At 37.8% G+C, this 27329-nt stretch overlaps 1 long non-coding RNA gene across 1 annotated transcript; it reads left to right on the forward strand.

Annotated features, from left to right (window-relative positions):
• The first annotated feature begins 5634 nt into the window (after positions 1–5634).
• Positions 5635–25845, forward strand: LOC146003081 (uncharacterized). Its single transcript, XR_014443778.1, has 3 exons — positions 5635–5779; positions 18576–18658; positions 25748–25845. It is a non-coding gene; the product is annotated as an uncharacterized LOC146003081 (long non-coding RNA).
• Positions 25846–27329: the final 1484 nt, after the last annotated feature.

Below are 27329 nucleotides of genomic sequence, written 5' to 3' on the forward strand. Positions count from 1 at the left end.
GCGGAAGATGTGTCATATTCTCGTTATATGCTAAGATATCCTAGTAACCTATTATATTTACTGCAAATACGTTCGTGTCCAACATTTTGAGACAATTTTTCCTACTTTCCGCTGAAGAGTGATCTCATAGCCCTATGTGTGATGAAAACTGTTTTTTACTCAATTTCTGATATAATTTATTCCAGCATTTCCTTCAACTTCTATTAACTTGTTATTACCTCCAATGCTTACACAATTTTTCCTTCGTGCTCCACCTTTGGGTTCAGAAATGTTTACAACACCCCCATCTCCCGCGCGTAAATAGCAGGCAACAACACTCTGGAAGACCATAATGTATACAACTTGTTTACTACATATTTTACGAAAATATTAGAATGTTAGCTTGATATAACTGTGGATTGAAACGAACGAAATAAAATACCTATTTTATACGCACACTGGAACGAGCGCAGGCCTGCTGTGAGTCACTCTGCCAGTGAAGGTCACTGATCGAAGCAGTTGTAGCTTGCTTGCTACAAGGAGGCTCCTTATCTCTGCTCAAGGAAACAGGGAAATCTTTGTTAGTATTCTTTTCGCAAACTAATGGTGAACATTTATAGGAACTTAAGGAGCAGTATCGTGTATTCTATTGGAATTTGATTTCGTGACGTTTAAAGGATATCATAACAATATGTAAATCTCTTTTGTGACCTACACTGAACTTGTGTTAAAGTTTCATTGACATGTGAAAGCGGAAATTTATAGATTCTTCTTCCTTACGATTTCTAAACAACCGAAGAGTGTGGTGAACGTGAAACTACTTATTGTTCGCAACAACGATATGTATTATACAAATGCTCTCTAATCAAAATCCCTATTACATCACAAGAAGTGATTTTTAAGACAATTCTACCACGTATCCAACGTAACCAATATTCAGATTGATTCCAAGCTTCTGTTTGGGTTGTTTTGTGTCGCATTTTTACCTCTTGCGATAATCACGAAGATGAAGATGATGGGTAATGATACGAATGCAATGCTACATCTAAGCCTCAACAGCTTTCGAACCTGGATCCTCTGGCTTTGTAGAGAGTTACAGTGATTTTTATTTTTATTTTCATTTGGTATTTTAAGTGCACTTTATGCACAGTAAGGCTAATTGGTTTAAAGTGGGATCCGAACCACTATGTGTCTCCACCGGGTATCGAACCCGGGACTTCTTGATTACAAGGCGACTCCGCCACTACTGCGCCATCGGGAAGGCTAAGAGAGAGAGAGAGAGAGAGAGAGTTAGAGAGTTAGTTACGGTGACTACGCTAATGAAGAATTGAAAGTAGCAGAACGACTAAGCTATTCTTTAGTCAATATTGTGAATGTTAATGAATATTATGAATGTCAGTTCAAATTGGAAAACAAAAACTTCGAAATTTCCAGAGTGCCGTTACACATCGTTATTTTTTTCTCTCTTTCCACACATTACTTTGCTACTAGATATTTCCATGCTAAGATGTAGATGCTGCAGCCACACAAAGGATATCGGCTGTTGTTCTTATAACAAAATATAACATGTATGAATTGTGTCAAGAAAAATTGGAGCCTATTCACATCCCTACGGAACTTGGAAGAAAGCCCACGTAGAGATTGGTAAGTTCAGTTCCGACAAAATCTGGATGTATGTAGTAAATTAAAAAGCAAAGTGCTACCTTGTGCTTTGCACCAAGCCATGAAGGCGTGTAGGGGGTGTGAAGATAAGGCCCAAAGCTTTCTTGATCAGGCAGAAAGTGGTAATGATGTGATCAGCACCACGCCCCTGGCCGCCTTACCCCCCAGTTTCATCCAAGTACCCACTTTATACGACACTGAGTGGGCACCGGAGCCGCTTGAACAGGTGGGCAAAATCCCGATTCTCCCCCGTCGGTTATCTCTCGGACGACTGAGCTACTGCGGCACATAGTGTAGTAGACTACGTAATTAAGGCAAGAATTATTTTACAGTTTCGTTAAACGTTTTTAGGGAAATCATTTCGGACATATAACGTGTAGCTCTTGTCGTTCTGCGACCTGGCTTGAGAAAAGGCGATTTGTTGACGAACAACATTCCACCTGACAAGTGACATGACTTTCCTACATTTCCTGTGTCTATTGGCTATTGCATGATAGACGAGTTGCGCTTGAGACAGACAGAATCACCCGATCACTTAATGGTGCAGGCATGTCTGTTATGTCTTATGGGGAAGAAATTTTGACACCACTGTACAACTAACTTTCAATTTTATGACTAGTTAGGTGGAAAAATAAATGAGATACAGGTACTAATTTCATAAGTAGTTTACACTTACTGTTACTCGAAAATGTTACTGTTACTTCCATAGACAGCCGCAGAACAAACCAGTATATAATTTGTGAAGAACTGTGAAAAATAACTTTGGACATTGTGCGGAGGCAACGTGTGCAAAATTGTACTTTAGTATTATGAAACGAACAAATAATTACCTTTATTCCCGGTTTTCAAATAAAGGCCTCCCGATGGCGTAGTGGTATCGTCGTCGCCTTGTAATCAAGGGGTTCGATACATGGTGGAGGCACATTGCACAGTGGTTCGGATCCCACTTTAAGCTGTAGGTCAAGTCTTCATTTGCCTATCTGTGCAAAAAAAGGACTTAAAACATCAATTCAAGGTTCTCAAATAAATAATTTTCTAATAGTAGCTATAGTAATTTGAGATATAATTTAAATTGTAACACTGTTAAGCCTTGTTTCCATGTTAAAAAAAGCATTAAAATGCTGACCAAGGCAAACATTTATAGTATAAAAAATTATACATGAAAACGTAACGTTTCCATCCTCTAACAGGTTCTTCTTCAGACGAATATTCAATTGTGAATATTCGTCTGAAGAAGACCCTGTTAGAGGGTGGAAACGTTACGTTTTCATGTATAATTTTTTATACTATAAATGTTTGCCTTGGTCAGCATTTTCTTTTTTTTTCTTTAAATTCCATCTTCAGTTTTCTTCCAATATTGCTAATAAGAACTTTTGCAGATTTTAATATACCCGAAAATATTATAAACTAAAATACAATTTGGTCTTATCGTCATTCTGAGAAAATGGAACACTTATTTGTATCAATTGGAATTCTGCAAGAAAAATACATTATGAAATTTACGGCCTTGTGGAAAAATTAACATTACTAATTTTAAGCATTTTTCAACAATATTTATAATTGAAAACAATTGAAAATCTGTTTTATCTTTAACTTCATTTTACTAATACAGGGTGCAGAAAATTATATCATGCAAATAGCGTTTTAACAACGAAAGCACGGAGCGTTGTGTTCTGCACAAGAATATTTTGAACGGTCGCTCCATACACAAGAAAAGAACTTCGCTGGAGCAAGCGAACTAAAATAAGTCTCTGCGCAAGTAGTGACCCGAGGCGGCTCTACCAATGAACACGTGAGAGGGAACGGGATTGCGTGGAACGGGAGAAAGCGGCAGTAGTTACCAGCTTTCGCAGCATCGTGTACTGCTTCGCTCTGCCCACTCGACTCACCCCCCCCCCTTCTCTGCCGCTATGTGCAGCCTTGCTGCAGCAGAGATAGTCGGGACAGAGTATAAAGTCTCCAATCAAAGGTAGAAAGTAGTGTCATACAAAATGAAGTGTACGGTCAGGCAACGCGGCATTTGCTTCAAAGGAATTCACATAATGTTTTCAATTATTTCAATTACTGTCCTCACTTGGCCGGTTTCGTGTTTGAATTAACTACACTTATTATTCTATTTTCTTCTCTGCGTTCGAAATATTAAAATAAATACTTAATATAAAACAACGGAATTTATATTAATATCTCTAATATTACTTCCTTCCACTCATGATATATTACTTACTTCATTTCACACACCCGAGAAATGGCTTCCTCTGCTTTTTGTGGAGCAGAATTCTCTCACTAGTTGCAGTCCATTGTTGAGCTGTAGTTCTCTGTGGATAATATTGCCAGTACTGAAAATAGTTCTTGTCACATGATCATTCGGAAGTACGTATGTTTCATTAGCTTCAACCTGAAAAAGTTTCCTCCATTCTTCTTCGTTCAGCCATTTATTTTTGTCGAGTTCAAGTGTAAGAAGTTTCATTAAAACTTATATAACACGTACAGTCACGGACACTACCGGCTTGTAATGAATACATTGACTTTTAATGGAATCTTTACAAGCCGGCAGTGTCCGTGACTGTACAACAATCACAGACTCCATACAGCAATAAATTATTTTATTCATAGTTTATTTATAGGGCCCTGGCAAGTAAAATCAGAAGACGCCCGTCCGATTTTTTTAGAAAATTCAATATTTGACGTATTCCTCCAAGTTGAAACGTTTATCTAGAATTTATAGCCTGATAAGAACAGAATGTAGTAGTTCTATTGATCTGAAAATATTGCCTTTTCCATATATTTTCTCACTTCTATTTACGACATTTTCATATGAAATCCTTGGGAAGCGAGGCGGTCGCTCACCCTTTTCTACGCCACTGCCTCATCATTCCCATATGTCTTTACGGTATGTTGCAATGTTCGGTGATAATGCGTGGTAGACCTTTCATATGAACTGAAACAAGCAAAACAAATTATAAATGCGAATTAGAAATCTTCTCTATTGTTAATTGAGAAATCAATCGAGACGAAAGAAAGTAATCATTGCAGAATATTGACGCACATAACATCTCAAAAACATTGCTGGTGCTCCATGTAACGTTACACTTAATATAAATTAAGAAGTTTCTCTCTGTCCTTACATGCAAGCGTGTTAAATTCTAAACTATATAATGTGTCAGCGGTTACAGACTGAATCTTTCTGCAGCCGTGTGCTTCATACTAGCACAGTTCTGGTATTGAATTTCTTATTTTTATAAACTCTTTAATGTTAGTATTTGGAAGTTGTACGTATCAAGAAAGTTAGTCAACAAAGATAGAATGTTAGAAAATATGTCCAATATTCTTTCATATTAGTTTAAAGTTATTTACGTAAGTGAAAAACGCAAAATATTATTTTTAATATGTTCAAAAGTTTAATTCTAAACTCTAGGAGAAAATGAGTAGTACAACACTGGGTATGTTAGACCCAATTCTTTATTAATATATAGTCTATAAGTCAGTGTACCACATTCGTGTCATTTATTATAAATTTAAATACCAATAGCATATATTTGGATAAATATGAAAATTGCTATTTTTAATTATCCGTTCGTATAAAAATCTTAATTTTTTTTCTAATGGAAAATTAGCAAACTAAAAAATACAAGAGCATTCAAAAATCACAAACAAAAGGTGTTATCTTCCAAACACGTAGTCATTTATCGATATTTGTTTTTTATCAAAGTAAAACATGTTACATCTCCAGAGAAGCTGTTGCTGTTACATAGTGAAATTTAATCACTACAACGTTTTACTTACGAACATTAACTTCAATAATATATTTAAATTTTGTATAAAGGCTGTAAGGAACTTGAAGGGATATCTTCCAGAAAGTTAGTAATTTATCTATGTTTGCTTCACATAAAAGAACACTATATTACATGTCGGAAATTATGATTATGTTACATTTGTAGTGAAAAGTAAATTCTTACAGTAACGTTAAAATTCAATAATATGATTATAGGTACTCTATAAAGTTTGCACCACCATCCAACCAGCAGAAAGAATGAGCGCCGTTGGTTTCTCTGGACATTTCTTCAAATTCTTGCTTTTGGTTGCCATTTTGATGTTCTTCAACGTGAAAATTGGAGGTAGCTGTAAGATAGCTGGCTCTGTAAGTATATTATAAAGATCAATGGCACAAATATAATATTAATTTGAAACAACGGATATATCATTTTATATCATTTTATGATGATCGTTCAAATATTGACGAAAAATATACACTTTTTTAATAAATCCACTACAACAATGTTGATCTGCGTATGCAGGTGGGTCAATCCATATGAAATCATACCAGCTGGTTGCTTAACCATTTTTTAAAAAGTTTATTTTTTGAGTGGTGTGAGCCTCATATATTGACAGTTCAGAACCACTCTTATTTTATTTTTGCTATCACCGATTTGAAGATGGCGGGTATTTTTTTATCATGGCGCGCGCCATTTTCTCCATTCGTAAGCATCAGCGGCAACTTTTTTTCTCAGCTCTGGTAAGTCCTACGACAATGAGACAAAATCTGTGATGTTAAGCACATTATAGGCTACAATTATATTTCTGTGTAATTTTCTAAATATTATTCCTTCATAATAAATTTTAAGGTTGAAATTGTGTATTTTAATCGCTCAAAATGACATTTTTGGACATTTTTTTGAGGGGGAAGGCAGTTTACTTGACACTTGATTTTTTTTGCGCATAGCTGAAGAAATCTCAGCTATGTGAGAGAATGGAATGAAAGGCCGCGAAATGCAACTGATGGAGGTTATCGGAATCGTGTTCAGCTGGGGTTATCTTTACGAGCATGAACAGCCCACGATTGCACAGTACTGATGTCTACACATTCATCCCCATAAAGTGCCCTCAGTCTCAGATGAATGTCAATTTCTAGCACATTTTCTGCGTTTAGAAACTCTTATCACTGCACGCTACTTCAGGTACTTCACCGACATTGCATGGTTACATGCTGCCATTTTCCTCGCAATGGTACAGCACCCCCTGGCGATAGAAGTTTGAAACCTTCAATTGAGAAGCGGGAAAGTCTTATAAGTGCAATGTATGGTTGCTCAAAATCCAAAATGCGTTTACAAGGTAACAAAGAAAATAAAAACATAGGAAGCGTTACTTTTCAGCACGCCCTCGTATATATACTTTATTGTAGATCCATTTCAGGATTGTAATGTTGTTCATTGACATTCCAAATAACAGTTTGTAGAATTTTAACACAAAATATTAATAAGAAATGAAATTAGGCATGCCATATTTAATGCAAAATGTTAAAGTTTTCACGAGTTTTGTATTTCCTAAACCAATTAAATCTCAAACTCAAAATTTTTACTGAAGTTACTTATCCTGAAGTACTGTATTGTGTACAAATTTCAGATTTTTAAACAACTGCCCACCAGAGATATTTAACCCTAAACTTGGAATTTTTTAACAAAAAGTACATGTTTATGACCCTGTAGAAAAACAAATATTAAAGTCTCAAGCTTCAAATAATTTTGACGTACTCTATTGGTACACAGGTACTTGCGCAAAAAAATTCAAGTGTCAAGTAAACTGCCTTCCCCCTCAAAAAAATGTCCGAAAATGTCATTTTGAGCGATTAAAATACACAATTTCAACCTTAAAATTTATTATGAAGGAATAATATTTAGAAAATTACACAGAAATATAATTGTAGCCTATAATGTGCTTAACATCACAGATTTTGTCTCATTGTCGTAGGACTTACCAGAGCTGAGAAAAAAAAGTTGCCGCTGATGCTTACGAATGGAGAAAATGACGCGCGCCATGATAAAAAATGCCCGCCATCTTCAAATCGGTGATAGTAAAAATAAAATAAGAGTGGTTCTGAACTGTCAATATATGAGGCTCACACCACTCAAAAAATAAACTTTTTTAAAAATGGTCAAGCAACCAGCTGGTATGATTTCATATAGATTGACCCAGGTGAATCAATTTTGTATTATTGTGATTTCGTTCATATTGTTGTTCTCAAGTTTGGCCCACATTATTTTTCATTAATCTCTAGAATTGTGATCTAGAATTATATCTTTTTGTGTAATTCTTTCACCATAAACTTATCACTTGCAATGTAATCTTCGGCCCAAATATTTGAATATCAATATTGTATTTGTAAAGGTATCACTTCAGTTGAGAGATGGATGACAATGTAGAGAGTACCAGCATTAGAAATAGCAGAAACCATCAAACTTGTACTTGATTTCAAATACATCAATTAGTTCTACTTGAAATCTGCCTTATCTGCACCTAACTCATGTTTGATAAAGATTTCTACCTCTAAACAGAAGGCTTGGTTGTGAGGAAATTTCTACCAGTACCTATTTCAAACATAGTGATGCATCTGGCTGAAACCTACATCCTGCACAATCACGAAGTCCAGCTCATCAAATATGGTAGATACGCTGATGACACCATAGTTATCTTCAAGAAACAGAAAAATTTGGACTTCTTATTGAATAAACTCAAAAACATCCACCCAAATCTAAAGTTTTCCGTGGAAAATAAAGAGAAAGATGCCAAAAACTTAATAGACCTTACCATTAAGAGATGAAACAACAGATTTGTCATCACAGTACACAGAAAAGTAGATGCAGGAAACCAATACATTCATGCTTTATCAAAACAAAAACTAAAAGTCAACGTATTGCTAAATTCCTTTAGACAAGACTTCCGCTATATATTATTATTATAATATAAAAAAGAACAACTTCTAAAATAAATATTCACCATCGCAGAAATTGGACTCAAGAATGGCAGCTTGAACCGCCTCTCCCTTCAATATCACAAAAGCTCTCCACCTCAAATTCCAAAATAACTAGCAAACTTAGCACTGGGTAGCCTGAAGGTGTATTATGTATAGTGTCAGTGCAAAGCTGATTACATTGAAAGATCTATCCGATCTCTAAATGAAAAACAAAAATCAACAGCACTTCTCAAATGGCAAAAAATCCCAACCCACCACTAGCGTAGTAAAACACATCAAATTTAATAACAACCACTAAATCAAGAAAGATTCCAGGAAACACGTAGCATACACCCTTATTGACACAAACATTAAGGAAACGCGTGCCTTTATGTATTTTACAAACGAGATAAATATTTAAAATGGATGATCCGACTACTTGAGCAAGTAAAAACGAGCTGTTTCGACGACACACCATCCCCGTCAAAAATATTGAGTCCTTTGTTTACATCCTAGTGAAATATTGTACTCCAAGAAGGAAAAAGTCAAATATACCTAATTACAAAGCCAGAAGTATCTGCTTTCACCCTAAAGCAAGACAAAGTAATTTTCAACTCTGTTTGTTTTATCTTCAGACAAGATTGTCGGTAATAGTGTAATTTTTTTCGTGTTTGTTGTACAAGTCAAATTCAATTGTGTGTAGCTTGTTGGAAACCGGTCGTAAGAATATGAAATTTATTTTGATTGAAGCTTGCTTGTGTTGAAATATCTTAGTTTTATATAATGTTGCTATCATCTGTGGAACGACCGCTATTAATGCTTAATAACAATATTGCAATCTCAGTAATGGTCATCCCAATGGCGATGCAATGCATATTCAAATAACGAGCGTCGAATAATAATTAAATGTCCTGTCCATATCTTATAGTTTCAAATTGTACGAATTTAAAACAACAAACAGAGCGCGTTTTCTATCTCGTTGATACGGGCAAGTGTACATTTTTGCCACACGCCGCCGCCATGTCGTTAAACTCTGGGCCTAGCCAGTAGCATTGACACGGAAGGTGAGCCGAAAGTTTTGGTCACTAAGGAAATTGTTGCGCACAGGGAAGCATTATTGTAAGATGCTGTAATTGACTAATGCAAAATTGTATTTATCACTCCTGTGTTCCTGCCATTAATTGTTGCCTGAACTCAGAACTTTTACGTTCACTTTCCTTTCCCATTTTTCTTTTTTAAGAAGTTGCTGTATATCGCAGACACGTTATTGTTTTTATACAGAGGAGACTGCGAAACCAGAAGTCACGGGATCGAATATTTGGTAAGATCTTTCATTGACTTCATCAAATCGTGTTCTTACTTTGTTTAAATGAACAACGTAGAATTATACGGAGAAGATGACTTTAGTGTGAAGATTCGATAAAATCTAGAAAATGTAACAAAAACTACATATAGAAGAAAATGACTTTCATTCATTATATGACAAATTTCTTATTCATTATTTTAAACTGCCGGAATGCTTTGAATTGGAACAATGGACCGTGTAGCGAGGCGGCAACGCTGTGGAAGTCACTTGTAGTCCGTCGAGTATAGATTGGTCATATCTCGCCATACGTCATCCGCGCGTTTGCCTTATTATGAGCGGTAAACAATTATTAATATCTGTAGTCATATTTAGGATACACAAACTTCTAGACTTGGATCAAATGTGTTACACAAACGGCATTTTACAATTTCACTGGATTTGCAATCATGCATTTTAAGATTGCACTAGGGAATGTTTGATGTTTTCGGCAGAGGTGCAAAAACTATCCTTCTTCAAGCATAAAAAATCACAATATTTTATCCGCAGTTAATTATGAACTGTATGGTGTTCAGTTTCCCTTTCTTGCAAAATGGAAGATAAACTACCCTTTTTAGTGAATTTTTTGTTACATTAAGAAAATGCCATTAAGAATAATTTTCAGATGACACTTATTAGAAGAAACATGAGAGTAGCTTATATAACAAACACTTAACGGATGTTTGTGCCATTAGAACTAATTTACATATATTTGGAACTAATTTACATATATTTACAACGAATTTACATATATTTAGAAGAAATTTACATATATTTAGAAAGAATGAACATATTCTTAGAACTGATTTACATATATTTAGAACGAATGAACATATACTTAGAACTAAATTATTTTTTTACATGCATATCCCGAGAAAACCCATGACTTTATTTCTGTGAGTTTTGTGATCATATTAACAGGGTTTATTGATTTTGCATCAAAATGGAATAAAATGAAGAAAAAATAAAGATTTTATTATCCTGCTCGAAAATACAGGGGTGTCACCTGTAGGTGACATTGGGCATTCAAGGTACCAAAATGAACATAACGTGAAACTTATACCATGGAACATCTCTGTTTTATAAGTCCCTTTTCATTTTTATGTAACACAGATGATATTAACAATGTCAGAACTTGACATAACACTTTACACTTTTTCCTGTTCATGCATGAAATTCGTACCAACAGTGTATGTGTAATGCTACACCGCACCTCATACATATTATCCGTGTCCTCTTGTGGCAGTGTTCACATCTTCTTTGAGACCACTCTATCTGTACATGTTCTGCAATGTTGATGTTTTGTCTGACTTCATTTGGTACACGCAAGGACACAGAACCAATTTGGGGACTTCTGTAGGAGGGTTTCCATGTAAACTGCAGTATGATTCCACCAGTGATCATTGGAAATCACAATATGTCACATTTTTGCCATTCACTTTCTTGAAAATCAACCACGCATTGTGGCATGCTGCATCTATTCCAAAGGCAAACAAGGAGAACCACCACTTTTTACCCCTGAAACTGACCCTCAAGGAGTGAATGTTCTGGTCGAAACAATCGACGCCACCCATGAACATGCCCTCCCGATTCCACTAGCATCAATTGTTGTCTCTTTAATTGTTGCGGTCTCTTGTGAATCATAATAACTTCTTGTAACAACTTCCGCCTCGGCGAGGAGCATTGCTTGACATCTGTGCAATTCTCATCCCCACTGTCTTCATCGGTGAATCCATCATCATCAGGTGGGAAAAGAACCTCATCAATGTCATCATCATTTTCTTCAATAAGTTGTAAAGCTTCATCCAAATTCAACCTGAAATGATAGTAGATTCCAAGTTCAAAAATTTGTATTATTGTTTTATTAGTACTAGACTGTAATACACATGCCACAACATTACAGTGTATATCAGAATAAGATACTATAGCATTGTTTTGCCCCCAAGATTTATCATTGTTATTGATGAGGAAAGCATTTTCTTTGTGTTTATTTTTCAAGTCTCAATGTTTCTATTCTTGTTTTTACAATAATTATAAATCATTACTCACTGGACGACTAAAATTATTAAAATTATATTTTATTATAATTATTATTTTTACATCATTGTTACAATATTATATTGTAATTATATTATTACTACAAGTATAATTATTAAAATTAACGCTAAAATGCAATTATATCCTAGTTCTTTATACATTTAAGACTTCCAAAGTCCAATGTCACCTACAGGTGGCACTACAAATTTAATCAACAATTACACCAACTTATTGTTCAGGGAGAAAATTTATATTTACCAGACATAAACCTTAAACCTTTAAGAGTAAGTAAAAGTAATAAACTTCTAATCATCTTACCATTTTGATGTTTTTGAATGTCCTTCTGCAGGAGCAGGTGATGTGTCGTCCTTCCTAAGGGCAGCCATCTTTACTTCAATAGTTCCAGAACGTTCCACAAGATGTCCCTCAGTTCAAAAGTGCAACAATTCAGTTGAGAAAAGAGAATGAACAGTTTGACATAGAAGAAATATATGCCCGGCCACAGCATACAATAAAAAAAAATATTAAAAAGCTGTCACCTACAGGTGACATTGGGCTTTCTCGGGATATGCATAAGTTTTATGAATATAAGAATATTAATTTATGAATAATTCTGAAACATATGTAAACTAGTTCTAAATATTATCGCCCAGATGGCACTGACTTTAACTGTAAGCTACTAATGAGGTATATACGAGGTTGGTTTGAAAAGTTCTCGGAATGGAATAGAAAGAAACGACTTACAACAGTGATTTTTTTTTTGTTTTTCAATGTAGTCTCCCTGTACACAATGCACTTGGTCCAGCGATGTTCTAATGCCTTGATCCCATCTCGAAAATTAGATTCCTCCAGGCCTGTGAAATACGTGTCAACTTCGGATATTAGTTCTTCCTTTGAAGAGAATCTCCGTCCACCGAGGAAACTTTTGAGTTTGGGGAAAAGATGGAAGTCTGAGGGAGCCAAATCAGGCGAATAAGGCGGATGTGGCAACAATTCGTAACCAAGTTCATGAATTTTTGCCATGGCAACGACACTTGTGTGAGGGTGCGCATTGTCCTGATGCAAGATGATTTTCTTTCTTGCCAAACCTGGCATCTTTTCCCGTATCTTATGCTTTAGTTGGTCGAGGAGATTAGCGTAGTATTGTCCCGTAATTGTTTGACCAGTGGGAAGATAACCGATCAACAGAATCCCTTGCGCATCCCAAAACACTGACGCCATTACCTTTCCGGCCGACCGTATTGCCTTTGCTTTCTTTGGTGGTGGTGAATCAACATGTTTCCACTGCTTTGACTGTTGTTTTGTCTCTGGGGTATAGTAGTGGACCCACGTTTCATCTGTCGTCACAAACCGGCGCAAAAAATCTGTTTGGTTTCTCTTAAAACGAGTCAAACATTGTTCGGAAATGTCCACTCTGATGCGTTTATAGTCCTGTGTTAAAAGTCGCGGCACCCATCTTGCAGATAATTTTCTCATATCCAATTCAACTGTTAAAATGTGATACGCCCGTTCGGATGACATTCCTATAGCTTCAGCAATTTCACGCACTTTCAGTCGGCGATCCTCCATGACCAATTTATGCACTTTTTCAATAATTTCTGGGGTAGTAGCACATTTTGGGCGACCACTACGTGGATCATCTTCTAAGCTGTCCCGACTAAATTTAAACTCGTTTGTCCACTTTGCAACAGTTGAATATGAAGGAGCAGAGTCCGCAGTGTGTTCAGAAAATCGGCATGAATTTCCTTTGCTTTCATACCTTTCTTTACGAAGTACTTAATCACCGCTCGAATCTCGATTTTTTCCATCTTCACAAAGCACTGCACGGGAACAACTACAAAGTGACGTCCGCACCACAGATCTCTACCCAGAACACTGACGCGCCACGTGTTTATTAATAAAGGATGGCCTAGCACTGACATCTGGTGGTGATTCCGAGAACTTTTCAAACCACCCTCGTATATATATATTTTTTTCCCCCGGAGTACAATTTAAACCGAGACAAAGGGGCGTATCTAAGAAAGAGGTAAATTGAGATAAGTCCACCGGGGCTTTCCTCTTGGTGACATCTACAAAATGTCGTAGTGTCGTATCGCAAAACTTAACAGATGCGACTATACGGTCTCAATGAGATATCGTAATAACGTATTAGTAGAATGGGATGATCATACTAAAAACGTACAGATGAACTTGAATGTGTAGATGGACAAGGATTTCACAAAGGACACAAAGTGACAATGTTATGAAGGGGAAAAAATAATATTTTGGAACCATTGTAGACATTGAAGATGCAACCATGAAGGACGGTAATGATGGAGAACAGAACTTAGGGGTGAGTGACAACAGCGGTGATGGAAATGTTTCTAGTGAAAAAGTGATTCAGTCATCTATGAAAGTGATGCAGATCCTCCTTACATTCAAACCTGTGAAGTATCAAACTTCCGAAAGGAAGTGTTTAGTTCGTGCCACATTTGCCTTGCTTTATTGTGCCACAACCATTTTACAAATATGGGCCCATGTGAAAACGACCACACGATACGCCAAAGTAAACCCTTGTGCGAAAAAAGGAAAAAACTAAGCAACAGACAGAAAACCCTTCGAGTACTTTAGTACCTGAAGATTATCTTCTGGAAGGATCAGAATGGGAGGAAGGAGCACTGCCTCGTAAAGTAAACAGAAGAGAGAATAATAATAAGAGAGCCCATGAGGATAGACTTCATGATAAATAACATGCAAGTCCTACAACTGAAAAAAACTATTTCTGCAAGAAATATTTTGAGACCAAGATGCAATGGAATATCATGCAGTAAATTTAGGAAAAAAATGTTCTTCACTATGAGAAGAAGAAAGAGAAGACATCCTTTAGAGTTATTATGGGACCAAGAGCGTGCAGTCACAGAGAGAATACGTAGTTCGTTTTGTGGCATTAGCTGCAATAAAACAAACAACTGTGAAAGATCATGATTCAAGGAGATCTGAGTCGTACCACTACTCGTTGCCCAAAAACGGACAAGCAATTTCTGTGTGTAAAACTTTGTTCCTTAACACTCTTGGCATATCAGAAAAAAGTCTGCAAACAGCCATAGCTAAAAAGAAGCCCACAGGAATTGTTGATAAAGATAACAGATGGGGTAAGGCAGAAAATCTTCAGTCACAGCATAAGGAAAGAAAAGATGCTATCGTGGAACACATTGCTCGATTTCCAAGAATTGAATCACAATGTTGTCGACAAAAGTAAAAATTGTACCATCTACATCCAGAACTGAATAAGCAGAGAAAGTATGACATGTTTGCACAAGAATATGCACCAAAAGGGATTACAGCAAGCTACAAACGTACTGTGACGTCCTGAAAGCTCAGAATATTTCGTTTTATAATCCTAAGAAATACCGGTGTAAAGTTTGTGAAAATTACAGACAAGGGAATGCTGAGAAAAAGAAACAACAGGAAGATCAATTTAAAAAAACATACAATTTAAAAAGTTTCTGTAAGGGAAAAAAAGATGGAAGCAAAACACGATACCAATCCTAAGAAAGCAGTGGGGACATTTGACCTTCAGCATGTTATTCTCTTCCCAAAGACAAATGATAGCCAGTTGTTCTACAAGCGGAGATTTTCAAACTACAACTTTACTACTTACGACCTCAAAACTAAGATGTGTCACTGTTTTACGTGGCATTAAGGACAAGAAAAAAGAGGATCATGTGAAATCACCACTTGCTTGAGAATGTACCTCGAAAATCTCAATGCCGCACATAATATCAAAGAAGTAACTTTATTTGCGGATGGATGCCCTGGACAAAATAAGAATGGCATTGTAGTAACCATGCTTTTGCACACAGGATCGAGCTTGCAAAACATTGAGAAAATCAATGTTATTTTTTTAACCTTATCACGGGCAGAGCGAAGGAGATTCTGCACATTGTGCCATTGTTCAGCCATAGATAATGCTGGTGATCTCTACGTACCTTCACAACTAATCCCAGTCTTCCGCCCCGCGAGGAGAAAGATTCCATACGTATATCGTGCACACACTCCAGATGCTGACTTCCTGGATTACAAGAGTATTGCACGTGATCTTCGCATACTATCCATCAGAAATGATGATCAGGGAAATTCTGTTGACTGGACTGCAATGCGAGAGGTGATGGTGCAAAAGACTGATAAGGACAAAGTCTTCTTCAAAACCAGTCATCTGGTAGATTCATTCAGATGCTTGAGTTCGAAACAATGCTTGCAAGCTAAACCCAATTGGCAACTACCATGTAAATTGCACTCAGAAACTCATAAGATTTCAAAGGACAAATAGGATGATTTGATGTCCCTTTGTCACAATATCTTACCTGTAGTCAGATTAGCGGATTATGTCAGGTTTTTTTAATCCTTGCCACGATGGAATATTAGCACTAGCTAACTGCATACTGTAAGTAAATCTCATATATACATTCATGCCTTTGCAATGCATTTTTGTATTTAATGTTCTTTGATGTGATTCTAGATATCTTTTCTTATTTTTCGGATACTACCAAATGTTTATTTTCATTTACCATTAAACAGTTTACCATGTCGCTACTTCCTTTATATTTTATTTTTAAACTCTTTGGTAAGCATTGAGTCTAAATAGAAAGCTCTATAATCTGAACGGCCTGTTTCACTTAATCACCAACCTTCCGCGAAACATTATCATACAAAGGAAGACTTTCTGTACTCTTAATAATCAAGATGCTGTGACTACTTTGGGCGTAACTCACTTATTCCCCACTTCATGGCATACCGTGTGTGATCTCCAGTTACGAGAGAAAAAGATGTATCTGTGGCGTAACTCAAAATATCTCTACTGGAACTTGTTTTTCTCACAAGACAAATGGGCGTCTCTGCTTCCAACGGCCAACAAAGTCGTTATTACTGATTTGCAAAAATGCAAACACACTCACCAGAAAGCACGGCCCTTTAGCTTCTGTATGCTTCGACACATTTCAATATCCTTGAAAACCAAAGTACAATCAATGATAATGTATGATCACAAACTTTACAATGCTCTACTGAAAAATCAAGAAAACTTTATCTCGGTAGGGATGATTTACAAGCACGAAAACAGAGGGCCTCAATATTTTTGACGTTGATAGTGAAGGAACACCAGATTACCTAGCTGCTATAGGCGTAACAGCACAGACAGGGAAGCCCACCTGTCGGATAACTTCGAGTTCCGATGCAGGTTGTGACACTCAAAAGTGGCATTCTGGAAACATTTTAAGGCTGCATTTTAACATTTATCAATTTATGGAATTTTATTTACGTAGCAAACTGATAATGTTGCTTATTGAACAATATTTAGTTGTATGAGGCTTTATAATGCAGATATCTTTGTGTAAATATCTCTTACGGTTTTCAAGTTATAAGTCATCAAAATTTCGGTTTCGCGTCTTCTAAAACACGTACATAACACAGAAGGTTACATAATTTAAAACTACATAATTTGTATTCATCTCCAGATATTATTAGAATGATTAAACCAATAAGACTTAGATGAGCAGGCCATGCGTTACAAATGGGAGAGGAAAGAAGAGTTACAGGCAAACCTGATGATAAGAGACCTATAAGAAGGCCAAGACAAAGATGGAGAGATAACTTTGAGTTGGACCTAAAATGAATTGATAGGGATGGAAAACAGTGGACAGATCTTGCTTCAGATAGGGACAAATGGAAGGCTTGTATTGCTGGAGCCATACACCTTCGGGTTTAAGATGGCTAGAGCATTAGTTAGTTAGTCTTTTAGAACACCCTATGTTAATGAGAGAGAGCTGGTGGACTTTTCGAGCTATATAGTTATGGCCTGAAATTGTCCATGTCTAAGTTATAGCATCTGAGTGTTATAATCCTCCTTTTTTGACCCAATTGTCCATGAACAACTTGAATGCAGGAGAACATGGCAAAATATATAATTGTTTGCTGAAAGAAGAGTACATAAGCTCCTCTCCATTTATTGTCAAATCCTGCTCTTACATTTTTTTAAAGTCTACTTTATGCACGCACAGGCTAACCGGGACAGGGCCTACAGTTGAATGTGGGTTCGGAACCACCGTGAAATATGTTTCCATCGGGTATAGAACCCGGTGTCCCTTGATTACAAGGCGAATTCCATCGTCATTCCCCTCCACCATTTATGAAAATCATGGGTACGCCACTGATCACAGGGCAGCACCGATCACAATCGGTTTACAAAATAGTTATATTCCAACTGTAGGAAATGGTTCATTAATTGATTAAATTGTGTTCTTAAGTCCACTTTATGCACATAAAGCCTAATCGGGACTGGACCTACAGTTTAATGTGGAATCCGAACCACTATGGGCCTCCACCGGGTATCGAACCCCGGATCCCGTGACTACCATTGCGTTTGATTGACACATGAAAGCAGTGCACCATTGCAGATAATTTTACGTAATTTCAGGTGTTACTATGTCGAATATGCTTTTGTGATATGAACCATTATATCCAGAGCTCGGCCGACTATTGCAACGTGCACATAACATAACAAAATCTTTGTATATAAAGTATTCTCACTAAATATAATTACATCTTATTAACTATAAATGGCTAGTGTGATATGAGTACACGTGTTCCCCTCCATCCTATAATGGCAACATTAATTTTGATGTATACATCAGTGTATATATTTTTATTATAAATACTGGTCATACCATCTACAATGTATTTTTAATTTCTACGTTCCTTTTTGTTGTTTTCATTACTTATAATTTCAGTGTACAATAAAAACTTTGTATGTTCTTAATCATTAATGGATTTTTTTTTTTTTTGTATTTTCAGTGTACCAGTGACTGGGAATGTTGCAGTGGAATGTGTATTCCACGTTTTGGGGATCCGGGGAAAGTATGTGCCGTCCCAGTCTGGTAAGAAAGTACAAGATATAGCCTTACTAAAGTTACACCTTAGCTGTGGCAACACATTTTGTCTCCTAGGACGTAAGCCCAGTCTCTTTAAAATATTTTTAATTTCGGAACTTTTCACATGCGCAAATTCACTTGGCTTCAGGGAATTCATTGCAAAGGTTGATGCACATAAAAGCAACAACTGTTACAGTTCCTTAGCAGTTAAAATCATTTTGGTTCCAATTAAGTTACTCATCTTTACAAATAAGTCAGTTATAGCTGCCTCAGAAGTGATTTTAATTATTTTATCGTGCAGAATTACTATTACATATAGTCAAATGCATATAGAAATCTCTCTCTCTCTTAAAATTATGTTCATTCTTACCTTCAATGAATATTAGTACATCCAGCGTGCGAAACCACTGCAGATTGGTTGGTGTACGAGCAGACAGACACACACACACACATAAACACTATATATGTATGTATGTATGTATGTATGTGTATATGTGTGTATATATATATATATATATATATATATATATATATATATATATAATGGCGCCGGACCATGGAAACGTATAGAGGACATCAAAACAAACAACTTTTCTCAGTAACATTTTTCTCGTTGGTGCATCATTTCGGCGCTACAGCCGTTCAAAAAAGACTGTTTTACCGCCTGGATGCTGGCAACCCAACACAACATTTGATTGCATTTGTGACGTTATATCCCGTCGTGAAGCGATGCGTTCCAGGGTTGCCAGGAACACTCATATTCTGTGAAAAATGACAGCTACAATCAGCCACATTATGTACCGTAAAAGAAAACGAGAAAACACGTTCTTTAACCTATCAGGAAGTAAACAAACGATACGAAAAATAGTAGAAAGAAAATAGAATTCAAGTGGAAGTGGTCATATCGAATTTTGTCTCAGCTTACATGTCAAATATTTGCAAATCTAGTTACCAAGTTGGCATCTACAATTTAGTCTATCCACTTCGTCCTTCTGATACTAGTTGTCTGTGACACACTGAATAGATGACAAAATAGAAATGAAAGAACTCAAAATTCCAAAGGTAAGCAACACATAATATAATGTATATTCAGGGCATTATGAGGCAAGAAACAAAAATGGTTGAAAAACAGGGATATAAGTAGTAGTAATACAAGCTATCCGACGACTGACTTTATCAGTGCACCGGATACACATGTAATAGTTGCAACTGTGAAACGGCAGAATAATCGCTACTCATTCACCATTACATTGTTACTGTGGTTGTACGTGTTTTAGTCGTAATGTAACACCGTGAACCTCGGATACTTCCGTTATTAGCACAAAAGTACCACAAGGCATCTGGACACAAACCTGTAGATATCAACCTTGCAACGAGATTTGCAAATTTTTGACATGTAGCTGGGCGTAAACAGCCACATGTAAGCTGTAAGTCCAATAAAATGTATTGTTGTTGATATTTGGCATGTAGGCTGAGACAAAATCCGATATTGACACTTCATTTTGAATACGTTTTTAACATTTGTCATATCGTTGGTTCACTCCCACTTTCCCTGAGATGACTTCTAATCTTCTGGCTCGTAAGCTATGATGTTCGGTCTACTGGACGCGTTTCTCGCTTTGTTTTACACTTGATCATCTGGTTGGTAGTTTGTCAATTTTCACAAAGTTTGTGTGTTCCTTGCAACCCTGCCGTGCGCTGTTTCGCCGCAGGAAATGACATCACAGATACGATCAAATGTTGTGTTGGGTTGCCAGCATCCAGGCGGTAAAACGGTCTTTTTTGAACGGCTGTAGCGCCGAAATGATGCACCAACGAGAAAAATGTTACTCAGAAAAGTTGTTTGCTTTCATGTCCTCTATGCGAATCTGTGGTCCGTGGGCGCCATTAAAATGACACCCTGTATATATATATATATATATATATATATATAATATATATATATACATATATATATATATATATAATGTCATTAAATATGTAAATTAATAAATAATCAAATTATGTTATAAAATATACAATGTAACGTTCCTGCCTGCGTGCTACACACTGCACGCTACACACTACATTAGTAGGCGATGCAAAAGTATACCCATATACGCTAGCTTGTAACCAGCCGTAGACATGTACTCAAAGTTTCTCAGGGCTTGCAGGGTTTAGAAAAGAAAGTAAAAAGTCAACCAGTAAAACTTTATTAATCTTTACTCACACCTGTTAATTACCTGTTTAGCACACTTCCACCAGATATCATTACTGCTCTGAAGGTCTAGAATATAAGGGAGATCAGGAACCATTCATTTGTTCCTCGCAGTGAGTTGCCTGGGGGGTATTAGGGACCTTATTTAATTTAGGGGCATCAATTTGTGCGTGTAGCCAATAGCCGCCCTTGTAGTAGTCACGTGCCCCGCCAACTGGGGACAACGTGCGAAAGCGCCCCAGTCAATTACGTGGGACGGGCGTGAGCAATTGACGGCCCACGCAATCGCAAAGGTGTTGGGAACAAAGGACGCCGCAAGGTCACTCGGACTACTACAAGGGAACGGACAGGTCCGTCGATATGTCCAGGAAGTAGCAAGAGACGGCGAGGTACAAAGGATAGGTCTCGGAGCACACAGGAGACTTGGGACTAGGCCTCCACGACCTAAGAAAAACCGTTCAAGCTCGTATTGGGAAGACCTGGTAGGTATGTTATCTGCTTCTCTTCTTTTTCTCCTGGCTTCTACGAGGGATGATCCAAAAAAAAATGTTACAAAGGCTATTATGGCGTATGTATTAGACATAGCTGGAAGATCAACACACCTGATGATGGAGGGCACTCAACACTAGTCTTCGATATAATCACCTTTTTCGTTCAAGCACTTGTCACAACGGTAGATGAGGTTTTCCATACCGGTTGAACAGAAATCCGCGTCAAGTTCTCGTAGCCACCGTGAGGCAGCTCTTTTGACATCATCACATGTCAGATAATAGTGGCCAGCCAACCAAATGGTAGTCCCACCTAAGCTAATATTGAGCGTAATGTTATTCTTCTGTCCTCACGAATACACTCATCCACAAGAGCACAGTTCACGTCAGTGGTTGAGGTACTGGGTCTACCGCTGTGTCCAGGGTTGTCATTAACAATACTAGTCCGTCCTTCTTTGAAGGCACGACACCACGTCGCTACACGTTGCCTTGAAATTGTTCCCTCCCCATACACCTCCACAATCTGCCTATGAATGTCAGCAGGTGTAGTGTTTTTGGCCCACAGGAACCGCACCACTGCCCTCACTTCTACTCTTGACCAATTTTCTAGACTAGTCACCATTTTAAATGTCCGCTTCTCGGGTATACATGGTCAGAATCCGAAGTCCTCAAACCCGCAACAAGACAAAGATGTTATTAATTTACACATAAATTTTCGTTACGTTACAGTGAATAAAACAAAAGTTATATGCTTTGTAACCTTTTTTTCCGATCATTCCTCGTAGTTGCTAGGCTATTTGAACCTGACCGGGAAGGCATCCAGATTAGATCTGGGAACCAGGTATTTCGGAGTCGGCATCTGGCAGTCGGCTGAGGTCTGAGTTTTTTTTTGTTTTTTTTTTGTTTGCAGTCAGGATTTACCTATCCCAGCATATTGTTTATTGAACATTAACTGGAGTCGGGAATAACTCACATTACTGTTACAATGTTTGCTTTCATACATCATGAGTACATTGTGACTGACGCAACTGTCGCGCTAGTACAATAGACAATGTTCCCAAAAAAACCATAATTTCTACTCACTACTACAATTACAAAACATTTACAAACATAAAACGTAAAGCAGATCAGATGGCAGTTAGTAGCTCCCGGAAGAGTTGTAGCCTGGCATCTGGATCCTTAGTTCGGTGAAGAGCTTGAAGTCCCTCGACCAATATCCGTAGTGGCTGGAGAAGAACGGGGTCCAGCAATGTATGTAACAACCGTCGTAGGATTTCTAGGTTGTCTGCTCTCTGCCGTGACGGTCTTGGAGTGGAGACTTGTGATTGGCTGGAAGAAGATGCGGCCAACGTGCGAATGGTATCTGACTTCTGATGTTGTTGGATGCTCGTCGGCTCTGAAATCGGAGGTAGTTGAATGGAACTTGACGGCGACATCGATAATGGTTGAATTGGAGCAGTTTGAGTCGATGGAATGCCAGTTTCTTCTTCTCCTTGCTGGTAGGGGCCCTGGTGTTCTGCTTGGAGCCGGAAGCACGGGAAGCCTGTAATAAACGTAAATACACGGGACAACCTTTTTAATTTGCTGTATGTGCCCCAGCACAGTTAATACACTTAGCTGGGAAGTTCCTTGAAGTTGTTGGGCAATCTGCAATGGTGTGCCCCCTTGCACATTTGACACATCTAGGTGACAAATAGCAAAATCTCTGTCCGTGGCCAAAGTTCTGATAACGATGGCATTGCAGTAATTTATGTGGCCGTAATTTTTCCACCTGGATTTTGAATCCAGATAGTTTGACGAGATGATAAATTTCCGAGGAGGGTCGAACCCTCTCTCGCGAAAATTCTGCACGTTGTAAAGTAACAACGACCAATGGGAGTGGACCCTTCTTGAGACCCCGATCCGTCGGGGATGACGATTTTGGAGTGGAGTCTCTCTCAGGGAGACGTCGAACTGTGTCGATTACAAACCCAAGAGCCTGTAAACCTTGGTAGATTTCACGTTCAGTGACATCCAACGGAACGTGACGCCCGTGTATTTACGTTTATTACAGGCTTCCCGTGCTTCCGGCTCCAAGCAGAACACCAGGACCCCTACCAGCAAGGAGAAGAAGAAACTGGCATTCCATCGACTCAAACTGCTCCAATTCAACCATTATCGATGTCGCCGTTAAGGGTCCCGGGTTCGAATCCCGGTCGGGCTTGGTTGTTTGTGAATGTCCATTCATCAATTTCATCATTTCATCACTCATCCCCATCTTCGCAAATTAGCCAAGAGGCACAAAACGCGAAGTAAAATAAACTAAATCAAATCAAATCAAATCGATGTCGCCGTCAAGTTCCATTCAACTACCTCCGATTTCAGAGCCGACGAGCATCCAACAACATCAGAAGCCAGATACCATTCGCACGTAGGCCGCATCTTCTTCCAGCCAATCACAAGTCTCCACTCCAAGACCGTCACGGCAGAGAGCAGACAACCTAGAAATCCTACGACGGTTGTTACATACATTGCTGGACCCCGTTCTTCTCCAGCCACTACGGATATTGGTCGAGGGACTTCTAGCTCTTCACCGAACTAAGGATCCAGATGCCAGGCTACAACTCTTCCGGGAGCTACTAACTGCCATCTGATCTGCTTTACGTTTTATGTTTGTAAATGTTTTGTAATTGTAGTAGTGAGTAGAAATTATGTTTTTTTTGGGAACACTACCTTGCGGAAGCACTTTGCTGCTGATACTACAGCCATGGCGGCAGGGCGACCTTCCGTCCAGGACTGCAGACGATGCCAAACCTTGTTGAAGTCGGAGACTGACTGGCAGTGTATTTTTAGTTGATTCCTTGAACAGACGAACGTGGGCGGTGTGGTTGTCTCCTTTTTCAACAACTCTGCAATAGCAGAGTGTTGAGAAGTATTGACAAAAATTGGCCGAATATGTTTTTCGGTGCAAACGGAACTTTCTCAATTCGTTGTTAACCGTATGGGGTTGTCGAACTTCGTGCTTGCGGGGCTTCATCCCAGGACTGCGATTCCCTGCGGCGTTTCGCCCTTGAATCGGGCATCGAAGAGTGCGACGAGCGAGACATCCTGTCTCAACCGGTCCGAGGCTGGGAATGAGGTCTGAGCCTAGTTACATCGTTTTTATACTGTCTAGTGGCAGCACTGAGGATGGTGGAGAAGATTGGAACTAAGCCGACTTCAGCGTTGCAAACTCCCTTCAAATTAAGAGTGGCAACTCATGCGTTATGAATTATCATGTTTATCATTGTAAAAACCACTAACGTAAACGCACGTGGTAATACAATCTTAACACTTGTGTGCTAAACCAAACACGTTACAGTAAAGAATTTAGAATCTATGCACAAGAACAAAGAGATTTATCATGCATTATTTAACCAAACCTTGTTAACAAAATATTGTAAATAATGTGGCGACCACGCAGGGTCGTTACAACAATATATTATATCGACTGTCTTTCATTCAAAATGTAATTGCAAATTGATGATTTTAATGTACTACTGATGCTATGAACAGTGAGGAGGGACAAAAATTAGACATTAAGAAGATAGTAGCTTCCTGTATAAAATTAACATATAAATGCTATTACATGTTTTATTAATATATTTATATACTTCGTGGTTACTGATGAAAGGCGATGAGAAGTGGAGAAGAAATAACAATTCGGTATAATTTCTCTGTTCGAAATGCTGGGTTCAGTGTCCTATGAGGAGGCTCTTTGTTGTCAGTTATTTATGTAGATTTTCGATATTATTCCAGTCAAGCATATTCGAATACCAAACCAATTGTTTATGTTTTTCGTTAAAACAAAAACTCTCCCCCCCCGGAAGAATTTGGTGGGGTGGATTTTAGGACAAGATCGTTGGTGGGGAGGAATAATATGCTGGAAGTCAGCAAAACTTTCATGTTTGTGTATACCAAATAAAATTGATTCAAAGTGACTTCTTCCAAATTACACATACATTCTCGTATATTGATATGTGAACATACGTATAAATTTGGAACCAACTGTAATCAAAAGAAATGTAAAATAATCTTCACCCGGTGGTGGCTGATATACAAACTACCTGCAGAGAGCCAGTTAATATTTCTGGCATCTATTTGCAAGGGTACAGTGCAATAAATGTGTTAAAGCTTTCAAAGGCTAGGTGCGTGGATAGAAAACTTTATTTTGTGTAATTTCTTTTGTTGCAAATTGTGCGTTCTAAATGTGGGAACACGGTGAACTGGAAGTTGCTTTTTAAATCGATCAAAAGTATCGTCGATTTCAAGGTTGAAAATAATTCTGTTCATTACTTGGAACACTGAAATGATTAAGTTCTAAGATTGTTTGCTTTTTCTACGCAACTAATTATATCTGTTATATCATTCAATATTGTATTTTTCTTTCAGATTGTCTCCGAAATGATCCACAATGGTGAAGACAACAGTAACAGCCATATTTAAGTTGTAAGCACAAACAACTGATTCTAAATAAATAAAGAAAGTGAAAAAGATAAATGATCAATGTGTATTGAAATTTAAATGAAAGAGCGTCATATGAGTTACTGGTATAGTGGGTTAATTTCTATCTTCTCTACCTGTGGCTATTTAGACATTCATTTTAGAGTTTAAGTTCATTTTTAGACGGCATAAAGAGATAATCAAGTATTAAAAAAGATCGGACTATTGAAGAAATGTAAGGTTGTTGAGGATGATTTTGGGTTGTGTGAATAAGACACTACCATAGTTCATTACAAATCGTGGTGCTTATAATGGTAAATATAAAGATGTTAAATATAAAATAGGCCTACAGAACAAATCCAAAATACTGCTTTTGTTGACATTAGATAGAGTTTGCTAATAGTTTAAGTGTACATTTTATCCTCACGAGTGCCGTATTTGTCCATTCTGAAAGGTAAAGAACAAAATGAAGGAGTACTAGGACAATTTTTGAGCAAATGCTATGCAATAGCGGAAGGTAAGGAGTGGGGAGACAAACTGCATTGACACAAAAAGAAAATAATATTGTAGACCAACTAAATAAAAATGTACATACGGCTGTGTGCTCTTACTTTCGAACTCTTCTCCACTCCATTTTACCAACGACCTGTCAGAACGACTGCTCCAACCCACCTCTCCCTAATCCTGTCACTGGTAGCGTCTATGTTGAGTCGTTTTCAACTTCCTGTTTTGGTTTTAATTTCTCCCTTTTTATTTGATAATATTACGTAATATTTTTCCCCAGTAGGAAGAACTGATTACCATCTATCTACCCAGTGTTGCGTGTCATGAGAATAATTTGCATTTCTCTCACTTTGCGTCCCTTTTCTGCCATTTTTGAGTGAATTCGACCAAGAGGATGGGTGGCCAGGGCTCGAAATGGACCGGAGCGGATCGGAACGGCATTCCGGTTCGTGTATATCTGGAACCTTCTCATTCCGTTCCGTCAGAAATAGGAACGGAACGTTCCGGTTCGTCTAATTCTTTTTTAGATGTTTCATTACATTTTCATCTCCATTGTTCCCAAATTGTTAATATTCATAGTGTCATCATAGTACACCTCTTGCACATGTTGTCTGTGTCCCCTTTTCTCTCTCTGCAGCCTGCTTTTCGGACACTTCCTGGCGAAATCTTCTTCATGTGCTGTGACCTCCGTCATTTCCCTTTGTACTCCTATTCGATACCTGCGTTCCAAGTCGGACATAGTATTCCCGGGAATCCCTCACTTCTCGTGGGGAATCCCTGCCGCATTCATTTTCGACACGCGATTTGTGCATCATTCGCTAACCCAGGTGTGTTTTCTTTGGGGATATCGTGCCACATCTTCTTTATGAGTACTGTTTGTCGGCATATGGAGGTGTGAAGTCCATTTTCACACGATTTCGGCATCCTCTAGCTTTGACACGGTGCGTCATTCGACAAAATTCCATTTACATTTTCGTCTTCATTTCACTTGGCGATTCACCTCCTCCGCGTTGTATTTTGCACCACC

Source organism: Lepisma saccharinum, chromosome 19 (assembly GCF_977018435.1).
Source record: "Lepisma saccharinum chromosome 19, izLepSacc3.1, whole genome shotgun sequence".
NCBI lineage: Eukaryota > Metazoa > Arthropoda > Insecta > Zygentoma > Lepismatidae > Lepisma > Lepisma saccharinum.